This window comes from Peromyscus eremicus, chromosome 12 (genome assembly GCF_949786415.1).
Source record: "Peromyscus eremicus chromosome 12, PerEre_H2_v1, whole genome shotgun sequence".
NCBI lineage: Eukaryota > Metazoa > Chordata > Mammalia > Rodentia > Cricetidae > Peromyscus > Peromyscus eremicus.
The window spans coordinates 69,717,366-69,727,826 of record NC_081428.1 but is presented as its reverse complement, the minus strand read 5'-3'; the positions used below and the strand labels follow the sequence as shown (position 1 = coordinate 69,727,826).

The 10,461-nt window shown below is 42.8% G+C and overlaps 1 pseudogene; it reads right to left on the bottom strand.

The window, feature by feature from the left end:
- Positions 1–2,531: 2,531 nt before the first annotated feature.
- Positions 2,532–2,980, bottom strand: LOC131922654 (myosin light polypeptide 6-like; annotated as a pseudogene).
- Positions 2,981–10,461: the final 7,481 nt, after the last annotated feature.

Sequence of the window (10,461 nt, the reverse complement as noted above, 5' to 3'; positions counted from 1 at the left end):
CACGTCTGCTGTCAGCCCCACCGCCTGTGTCCGAGTGGGCCAAGGGGACCACACCCCATACCATGACTTGGGTCTGCTCTGGAATGGAATCTCATGATGCCTCCTAACACTGTGCTCTTTCCAGCTGGCTCCTGTCACCTTCCCTATCACCTCCAGCCCCACGTGGCAGGCTGCTGTCTTCTCAGCAAAGCCTGAGGGGGGCTCTGCTCACACCCTCTGAGAGGTGTCTGTGACGCTCCTGTGTGTGGGGGAAGCTCTCACAGCAGTTCTTGCTTATGCCAAAAACACCCCGGGAATAAAGGCCCCCCAACTCTAACACTTTCTAATCATACCAAAAAGTGCACGTGAACAGAACAGAAAGAACTTAAAAATAAAACTCAAGGAGATAGGGATTCTCTGCCATGGAAAGAAATCCCTTAACACGCATCTCTCAGGTAATGAGTGCTTCCTTTTGACGGAGCCCATGCAAATTTTTCGAGCTAGAAATGGGGTCTAAGAAAGTAAGTAGTCTAAATTCCTGTGTCAAGGTAAGTAAGCACGGTGCTGAGCAGAGGCGCGCATCTGGCCAGGCGGGTGAGCTTTGGAAATCAGAATTGCGCTCTTTTCCTCCCGGACTCCCTGAGGGGGAGAGGGGCGGGAGGTGTTGCCCAGAAGATACAAATTAAGTAGCTGGAGAACACTAAATCAGCATTCTTTTAAACTTTAGTAAAGAAATACATCCTGCTGCCTAAACCTTCCTTTGTGAGTACTAGAGTACAAGGGCAGACTTTGAGCTAGGTCACCCCTTCAGAAATGGGGTGTCGGACCTCGGTAACCTACAAACTTCACTTTACCTGTGTGGGAGGTAAGTAGGGTGGATCCTGTTGTTTACCTAATTGTCTTGAGGAAGAAAGAAATACTTTTGGTAAAACTCCGAGCCCCATGCCTGACAGAAACTCAAGGAAGTAGGAAAATGTCACTTGGTTTTTCTGCTCCGCCCATTACATCTTGTTGCCTCTCTATGAACTGAATCACGCAAACCAACGGGGTTTGTTTATTCCTTAGATTAGAGTCTGTTCCCTCAGTATGGAGGACATTCTCGCAAAAACAGCCAAGACCTTTGCAGGTTGGACTATTATTTCTGGTACGGTGTTTGCACAGATGAAGGACTGAGGAGTTATGGGTGCCAGGCTAACTGGGCAAACTGCTTTGTACTCTAGAAACCTAAATGAGGAATTCTGAGTGTTGCTGTTAAGAGAGGCCTCCTTTTTTTTTTTTTTTTTTTTTTTTTTTTTTTTGCTTTGGGTCAGTAAAAATGATATCTGAGTTCAAACATAAACTTTTGAAAGCTTCCTAAGGCCCTAACTAGTCAGGAATCCAGTCTATACCATTTTTAAAAGATTTATTTCGGTTATTTAGTGTGTGTGTGTGTGTGTGTGTGTGTGTGTACGCACATGCATCCTCTCAGCATCTAGAAGTGCATGTCCTATCTCCAGGAGTTAGTCCTAGGCAGCTCTGTAGGTACAAGGCACCACACCGGGATCCTCTGCAAAAGCAGCAAGGGCAAGTGCGCTCAACCCCAGACGCAGCTGCCGGTTGTATACCGATTAGACTATTGACACTGTTTTTTACTTAAGCTCTCCTCTGCCTTCAGCTACCTCTAGCTTCTGAGTTTATTTCTATCCCTCTGGAGTTACAAGGACAAACTTGTCTCTCTTCTGTGAGTTACTGATGGAAGGAAGCCAATGCTTTTTTAATACTAGTGCATAAAGATTTATATAAGAATATCAAAACATAGACCATTTCACTCTCTAAAATTAACTAGGAATCTGTTTATGGTGACCATGGCAACAAGTGGGCAACTATACATATATGTATGTATATATATATATATATATATATGTATATATATATATATATATGTATATTATAGTCTACCTGTAGCTTAAGCTTTAACAGAGTTATAAGTTCCCAAACATCATTGCCAAGGTTGAAGATCTGGGTTAGACTTTATAGGCCGGTGTTAGGGCATTGGCAGGCTGAATGATCCCAAACCAAGGTTCCCCAACTGGAAGGAAGTAGAGACTGTGGTGGGTGCTGAGAGCTAGCAATTAAGGACAAAACCTGCTTTCATATGTGTGTGGAGGAAAGGTTGCTGTATTAGTTCCAGTACTGTTGTCGTTCCTGTGAATGAATAGTTTGAGTTGCATAGGTTACCATCTAACACATTCTTCAAATGAAATCTCAGTTTAAAAACAGATAACACAGACAGTTGGGGTAATGGCCCTAAGATCTGTGGTGGCAACTTTGGAAACATCTGATCTGAGAGCTGAGCGCTAACAACTTTTTGTTTATTTATTTATTTATTTATTTATTTATTTATTTATTTATTTATTTATTTATTTATTTATTTTAGGGCAAAGAGAGCAAATTTATCTGGTGAATGCAAACATCATCCAAAAGAGACCAGATGGGCAAGGAGCCTAGGAAGCCTCTGGGGTGACAGAAATCTCACACAGAGCAAGTCACAGGTTCGGGATATGGAAATGTCCTCAGCCATCCAGCACCATCCCAACAAGCTTTTCGTAGTTGATACAATCACTACTGTCCTCATGCCCTGCCACCAACATCTCTACTTCTTCCTCCGCCATCTTCTCACCCAATGTGACAACGACATGGTGGATTTCAGCACCCATGATGGCACAGCCCCCTTCCTTCTCAAATACACGAAGGCCTTCAACATAATACTCATGACCTCCCTAGGCCTTCTTCTTGGCCACAGTCTGTAGCATGGGCAGGAAGTGATCAAAGTCTAGCACCCCCACATTCATCTCATCACTCTTGGGGTTCCCCAGGACCTTGAGCACCTCAGTGTTGGTAGGGTTCTGGTCCAGGGCCTTCATCTGGTCCCCACATTTGCGGCACAGGTACAGGCCTTTACTTGTTCTGTCTGGCGGGCCTCCTTGAATTCTATGGTCCCATCCTCAGTGAAGTCACACATCTTGGCTGCTCAGCTCTGTGGGACCTTTTCTGGCAGTAATGACCAGTGCTAATAATTTTTAATTCCAAACCATATGTGACCTTGTGTTTGAAAGTACTTGGTAAAATATAAAGTGGACAATAAATGTAGAGATTATTATGAATCACATTAAAAACAATGTTCTTTGTAAGTCTAAAGCATACGTAAAGTACAATCATCCTTACAAAAATAGCCAAAATGGCATCTGTGAAAAGCCTTCTATACTCCAGCCTTCTATACTTTTTCTGTGGTTGAGTTTGTGTCCAAAGCCTTATAATGACCCTTTTCATTCCAGATGCTCTTTTAAAAGTCCAGGAAGCTTGCTAATGACAGGGACAATTTCACCAAACTGAAGGGCCTTCAATGGCATGCACTGAATATATCAGTTAGCATTTTCTGTTTAACAAACCAGTGTGAAACTGAGTGGTGTAACATAATTATTGTCCCACTATTTGTTGGTTAATAATTTGAGCTGGGATCAGCGGCATAGCCACTCTGGTGAACTGGCCTTGGTGTATTCAGACAGCTACAGGCAGTAGGTCAGTTTGTGGCCAGTTCTTGGTGCCCGTGAAATAATATGGCTCTGCTATCTAGCAAGCTAGCCCAGGCTTTTCCACATGGTGGCTGAGTTATATATGTAAGAGAGGCTAGGAGCAGAGGCCATAATATTCCTCCCTACCTAAGATCAGAAGTACACCATGCCACTTTGGCTGTCTTCCTCTGTTGGTCCAAACAACACCAGTCCAGATTCTAAAAGATCAGTAAACTCCACTCCTTCAGGAGAAAATTAGCAAAGTCATCCTGTGAAGATATGTACAGGTGGCACAGGTAAGATTATCATTGCCACCTATGTAAATGTACGATTGCCCAAACGAATGCCAACTTTTGCTTAAAGATTAAATTTGTTATTTTTACTCCTTGATATTTCAACAAAGTACAGTATGTAAAAAAAAAAAAAAGCAGTTTGTGAAGCAAAACATATGCGAGTCATGAAGAAAGTGAAAATAAATTCAGATTTTCCTCTCATCTTCGCTGAGAGCTTGCTTACGTCTAACCTGGACACTTACGCTGATGTACTAGTTAGCGTTCTCACTGCTCTTAAAAAGTACCTGACAGAACCTACTTAAAGGAGGAAGGGTTTGTGTTGGCTCACGGTTTGAAGGTGCAGTCCGTCGTGGCAGCCAGAGTGTGACGTGGTTAGTCACATTGCATCTTCAGAAAAGGAACAGAAAGACATGAAGGTGGGTATTGGACTTGCTTTCTCCTTTTTCAATCTGGGATCGCAGCCCATGGAATGACATCACCCACATTGTGGTAGTTTATACCCAGAACATAAAGAAAATGGCCTCCAAAGTGAGTGGCACTATTAGGAGGTGTGGCTTTGTTGGAGTAGGTGTGGCCTTGTTGGAGGAAGTGTGTCACTGTGGGGGTAGGCTTTGAGGTCTCCTTTTCTCAAGCCATACCCAGTGTAGAAGACGTTCATTTCCTGTTGCCTGAGGATCAAGATGTAGGACTCTCAGCTCCTTCCTCAGCACCATGTCTGCCTGCCCACTGCCATGTCCCATGATGATAATGGACTAAACCTCTGAAAGTGTAAGCCACCCCAATTAAAAGTTTATGAGAGTTGCCATGGTCATAGTGTCTCTTCACAGAATAGAGACCCTAAGACACATACTAACTGCTAGGCACTCCTAGTGCTTATGCATGCTCACAACGAGCCTACGAGACAGGAACTATTACATCTGCACTAACAAGTTCATAATGCTTAAGCGAGTTGTCAAAGGTCAAAAGTTAAATGGCAGAGCTGGAATGTTAGCATAGGCAGACAGCCAGGTTTGTGCTAGTACTCTTTCTTGTTTGGTTGTTTGGTTGATTGGTTTGGTTTTTAGACAAGGCTAACCAAAAAATAGCTCAAGATATCTTTGAACTCATAATATCTATTTTCCACTTAGCTTTTTTTGTTTGACTGGGTTTTTTTTGTTTGTTTGTTTTTTTGTTTTTTCAAGACAGGGTTCTGTGTTGTTTTGGTGCCTGTCCTGGATCTCTCTCTGTAGACCAGGCTGGCCTGGAACTCACAAAGATCCACCTGGCTCTGCCTCCCTAGTGCTGGGATTAAAGGCGTGCGCCACCACGTTCTGGCTCCGACTTAGCTTCTTAACTATTGGGATTACAGGCACATGATACATACATATAAGGCTAGATTCCTCTTTTTAATTTTATTTTTATGTTTATCACTATGTTGTTTTAAAGCCAGGGTCTTACTATATAGTCCTGGCTGCCCTGGAACTCACTACGTAGACCAGGCTAGCTTTAGAGTTACAGAGATCCACTTGGGCCTGCCTCCTGAAAGCTGGGATTAAAGGCACGTACCACAATACCTGGGTATTTTTAAAAATTAACTTGTATTGATGCATTGATATTGTTATTTGACACTCTCATGCATCTCTATATAATGTGTTCTGATTACTCTGTCCCGGACATCCTCTCTTACCACCCCCACCTTTTCCCTGTCTGTATCTTTAATGGCTTTTAGTTTTGTTTTGTGACCATTTAGTTTAATCATGGTCATCTGTGTAACCACTGGATTAGAAGTGCCCATTGGAAAGCCAGACAGTGGTGGCATACGCCTTTAATACCAGCACCAGGGAGGCAGAGGCAGGTAGATCTCTGAGTTCAAGGCCAGCCTGGTCTACAGTGTGAGTTCCAGGACAGCCAGGGCTATGTAGAGAGATTCTGTCTTGAAAAACAAAACAAAGAAGAAGAAGGAGGAGGAGGAGGAGGAGGAGGAGGAGGAGGAGGAGGAGCAGGAGGAGCAGGAGGAGCAGGAGGAGCAGGAGGAGCAGGAGGAGCAGAAGAAGAGTGTTTATTAGAGCCTGGTGGGGTCACTGGTAGGTTTGAAGTGTAAGACAATTATTTCACTGCACCTGAATCTATCAGTAGCAAACAGTTCAGCAGTGGGGAGCTTTGGGGCCCCTTACTCCTTCCCATGCAGACCTGACGGTGGATAGGCCCGTTCTTGTGCAGACTCAGCACAGGCACCTGCAGCTGCTGGCAGTCCAGGATTGCAATTCTAGCTCTTGTATTGTTTCTTCCTCCCTCTCCTGCAATGCTCCCCGAGCCTTTGAGGGAATGATGCAAAAGTCTTGTTTAGGGGATGGATACTCACTTACCTATCACCTAGCACCTTGTACAGCAAGGAGTTTCTGCACTCTCCACCACTCACTGAAAGTACAGGCTTCTCTGATTAAAACTGAGTGAAGAATTTGTGCAAACAAATATTCAGAATGCAGCCCACCTGACACCACATCTGCTTATTTAAACAACAGCATTCTGCTCCTTGCTAAAGCCTAGGTTCTCCCCCACCATGAGTTTTGGATCAGATTTACAATACCAAGAATGAATTCTCACTGTGGAGTGGGTCTGAAATCCAGTCAGAAAACCACCATTCACCTCACCTTAGTGCCAATATTACAAAGATGGGCACAGCTTGCTTGGCAGATGGCCTCATGGGTCCTAAGGCTCACATCTGGGCAGGACCACTGATGATGCTTCTCCTCCAGCAGTCTGCACAGCACTCCATGAGAGCTAGCCGGTAAGGAGGGAGCTTCCATCTCAATTTCAGCCTGGCTTTTCTGTATCATGCTTCCTAGGTATATGGTGTCTTCAGAAATAGGGTCTTACCGTTTAGTTCCTATGGGGAACCAAGAGGAATGGCAAAACCTGTAATGTTTCAAGGGCTTCTGTGATCTCCCTGACCAACAACTTACAAGGAAATATCCCACCCACCCCTGGCACTGGGATTTCTGTTTAATAACCCATGGCTTCTGCTTCTTCATCACTCTGTTCCTTGTTTCATAGTAACATGTGACTCAAGCATAGCATTCCTTTAGCACAGATGGCTGTAGTGAGTCTTTCTCTGTCCTGCCAGCCAGCTCCCAAATGAAAGGCACGGAGACTTCTTATTAATTATGAAAGCTCGGCAGATAGCTTGGGCTTGTTTCTAACTAGCTCTTATAACATGAATTAACCAATTTCTGTTCATTTATGTGCTGCCACCATGGCTCATGGCTTGTTACTTCATCTCCTACATGTCATGCTTCCTCTGCATCTGCCTGGTGACTCCCTGTAACTACTCCCTTCTTCCTCCTAGCATCCTCTGTGCCTAGAAGTGCTGTCTAGCTATTAGCCATTCAGCTTTTTATTAAGCCAATCAGAGTGACATACCTTTATATTGTACAAAATGATTATTCCACAACAGATGGCCTTGCTTCACATAGGATCCACAAGGCTTTTTATAGTTTTAGTACCCTCTAAGTATAAACATAGGAGATTAGTTCCAAAATTTCTCACAGATAGTAAACAATATGAATGCTCAAGACCCTTACCTATAATGGCATGATATTTGCATATAAGCTACCTATATCCTCACATGTACTTTAAATCTCTAAATTACTCATAACCCCTAGTGCATGTAAATGCTATGTAAATAGTTATTATACTATATTGCCTAGAGAATAGTGATGGAAAAGGTTTGTAAATGTTAAGGACTCATGCTTTTTAAAATTTCATCTATAATTGATTGACTGTGGATATGGAGGACCAACTGCACAGATGTGCCTAAGAGTCTGTCTGATTTAGTCTGTCTAGGACTGACGTTCATAGAAGAATAAAGGTAAAGAAAACTGTAAATGTAGCAACATTTGAAAATGAAAATGTAAAGTATTAGAATAATACCATGGGTGCTGGGGTTGTGAGAGTATGTTTGGTGGGATCTATATGGCTATACAGAAAAAGGAAAATAACATTTTTTTCCCTTAGTCATCTAAGATAATATATGAAAATGTAAGCCAGGCGGTGGTGGTGCACGCCTTTAATCCCAGCACTCAGGAGGCAGAGCCAGGCAGATCTCTGTGAGTTCGAGGCCAGCCTGGGCTACCAAGTGAGTTCCAGGAAAAGGCGCAAAGCTACACAAAGAAACCCTGTCTCGAAAAACAAAACAAAACAAAACAAAACAAAACAAAAAAAAAGAAAAGAAAATGTAAGTGGTCACCTATGGTTAAAAAAAAAAACAAAAAAAAAAACAATATCCGTGCAACATTAGTTAACAGACTCAGTATTATTGACTATTAAAAAAAAGGTGTTAAGAGTATTAGTGATACTCCTTTTATAAAAGATTAAAAAGCATAATTATGTATGGGGGGGTACGTAGACATGAGTGTGGGTACCTACAGAAGATGAGGGCATCAGATTTCCCTGGAGCTGGAGCCATTGTGAACCACCTGATATGGGTTCTGGGAACCGACTCTGAATTTCTGCAAAAATCAGTACGGGCTCTTAACTGCTGAGCCACCTTCCAAGCCCTCTCTTGATACTTTTCAACTGCAGCCCGTTATAAAGTCAACTCAACCATCATTGATAGGAATACCACACAGCTATGTCAAAACCGTCATGGATAATGTTGTAAATGAGTGTTAGGCATCCACAGTTACAGGGATGGTAGGGTTGATGGTGTGTACCCTATGCAGTTCATAATATAGCTATAAACCAAACAGATTTTTCATATGCTTTGTATTGCATATATTAAAAGTTGGCCGTTTAACTGGAGCTGGAGACACACACTTTGGAAGAAAGAAGAGCTTTTCTAAACTTTCAGCTGCTGCGTGAGAAAATGTAACTCAAGATTACTAGTCACGAGGAGGAGCTCCTTTAGAAGCTGGGCTTGCTGAATCATGCCTGGTCATGGACTGGCCCCCTAGACTGATTAATTGGAATCAGCTGTGTCTGCATAAGGCCTGTCTTCACTTGAGAAGGTCAGCGGCTCCTAGAGGAAACCTTGCTTTAAATCTTCCTAGAAAGAAAAGACTGCCTAACACTGTAGGAGAGTGATGGTGTGAAAATGGAGATAGAACCAGACCCAACTCTGTTGTAACTTGCTAAGCATCGTTAATAATTGTGGTACTTTTGAGACTATAACGCTTGGACCACAGCATCAGAGCCCTCTGAAAGCAAAGCGTGGCTGCGGCATCAATTTAGAATTGCAGAAGGGGAGCCTTGGAAGGGGCCTTAGAAATACCTCAGTCCAAACTCATTTCTTCCTACTTTAGAACAAACTGTTTCTCTAGAACCAAAGAAGTAACGTTCCCAAGGGAGGAGAGCATGAGTGTGTGTGTGTGCATGTGTGTACTTGTGCGTAAAACAACTTACGACTTTAATGTATCAGTTCCAAAAGGAAATGTAGTGGGCCACATAACATAATACATAATAAGAAAAATAAATAAATAAATAAACACTGTAGTTTAAAAAAGGAAATATCCAAGGGTCAAGAGAGATGTCTTAGTGATTGAGAACACAGTACCAGTGCTCTGGCAGAGGACTGGAGTTTGGTCACAGCACCCACATTTGGGGGCTCACTTGAAACTCCAGCTCAGGGGATTCAATATGCTCCAGCTAGGCAGACACCTGTCCCCAGGTGCATATAGACACATGTACACACAGACGTGGACATACACACATGCACACAGACACACAAATAAGCCTTTAAAAGAAACTTTTTAAAAAAAAGAAATGCAAGTGTTTTCTTGAGTGTTTTCTTTTCAACCTCTCAGAGCTATTGACACCTGCTGTCTTGCTGTCTGCAGCAGATGTAAAGAGGTGCTATAGCACTGGTGAGAAGAGGAGGACTAACAGGCTCTTGCATTCCCATTGGGATCTGCCCAAACTCCAGGACAAATGGCCCGTCATCCACTAAGCTACCGTAACTCATTGATGCGTATTATTATGAGGTGTTTTCAGAAACACCAAGAGGCCTTCAGGAGCTCACCATACAGTATTACTACTGATACGACCGTGACTACAGCTACCGCTGTTGCTTAGCCTAAAACTTAGAGGCACATAGATCCAGAGATGGGTGCAATAGCAGTCATCGGACTTTTAGGGAAGTCTTCATGGATGGTTACACCTAGGCTGGCTTTGAAGAACCATAGAACTTGTGCTCACAGGCATTTTGAGAAGCCCAGAATGGGGAATTTTCTTTTTCTATGTGTGTGGGTTTATACACACACACACACACACACACACACACACACACACACACACATATATAATGTATGTATATATGTATGTATACACACATATATGTAATGTATATATGTATGTATACTGTATATATATGTATATATATGTAGGTATACTGTATATATATATATGCAGTAATATGTATATATATATGTGTTCCAGTGTATGTGGAACCCAGAGGTTGTCTTCATTGATTACTTTATACGTTTTTTGGACAAGTCTTTCACTGAATCTGGAGCTTAATTGAAGCTGCCTACTTCACCCTACCCCCAGCACTGGATTACAGATGTGTGCCTCCCAGCCACTCACATGGGTGCTGAGGATCTGAACACACATTCTCATGCTGTGTGGCAGGCACTTTACCAAATGAGCCATCCCCCCCCCCCCAT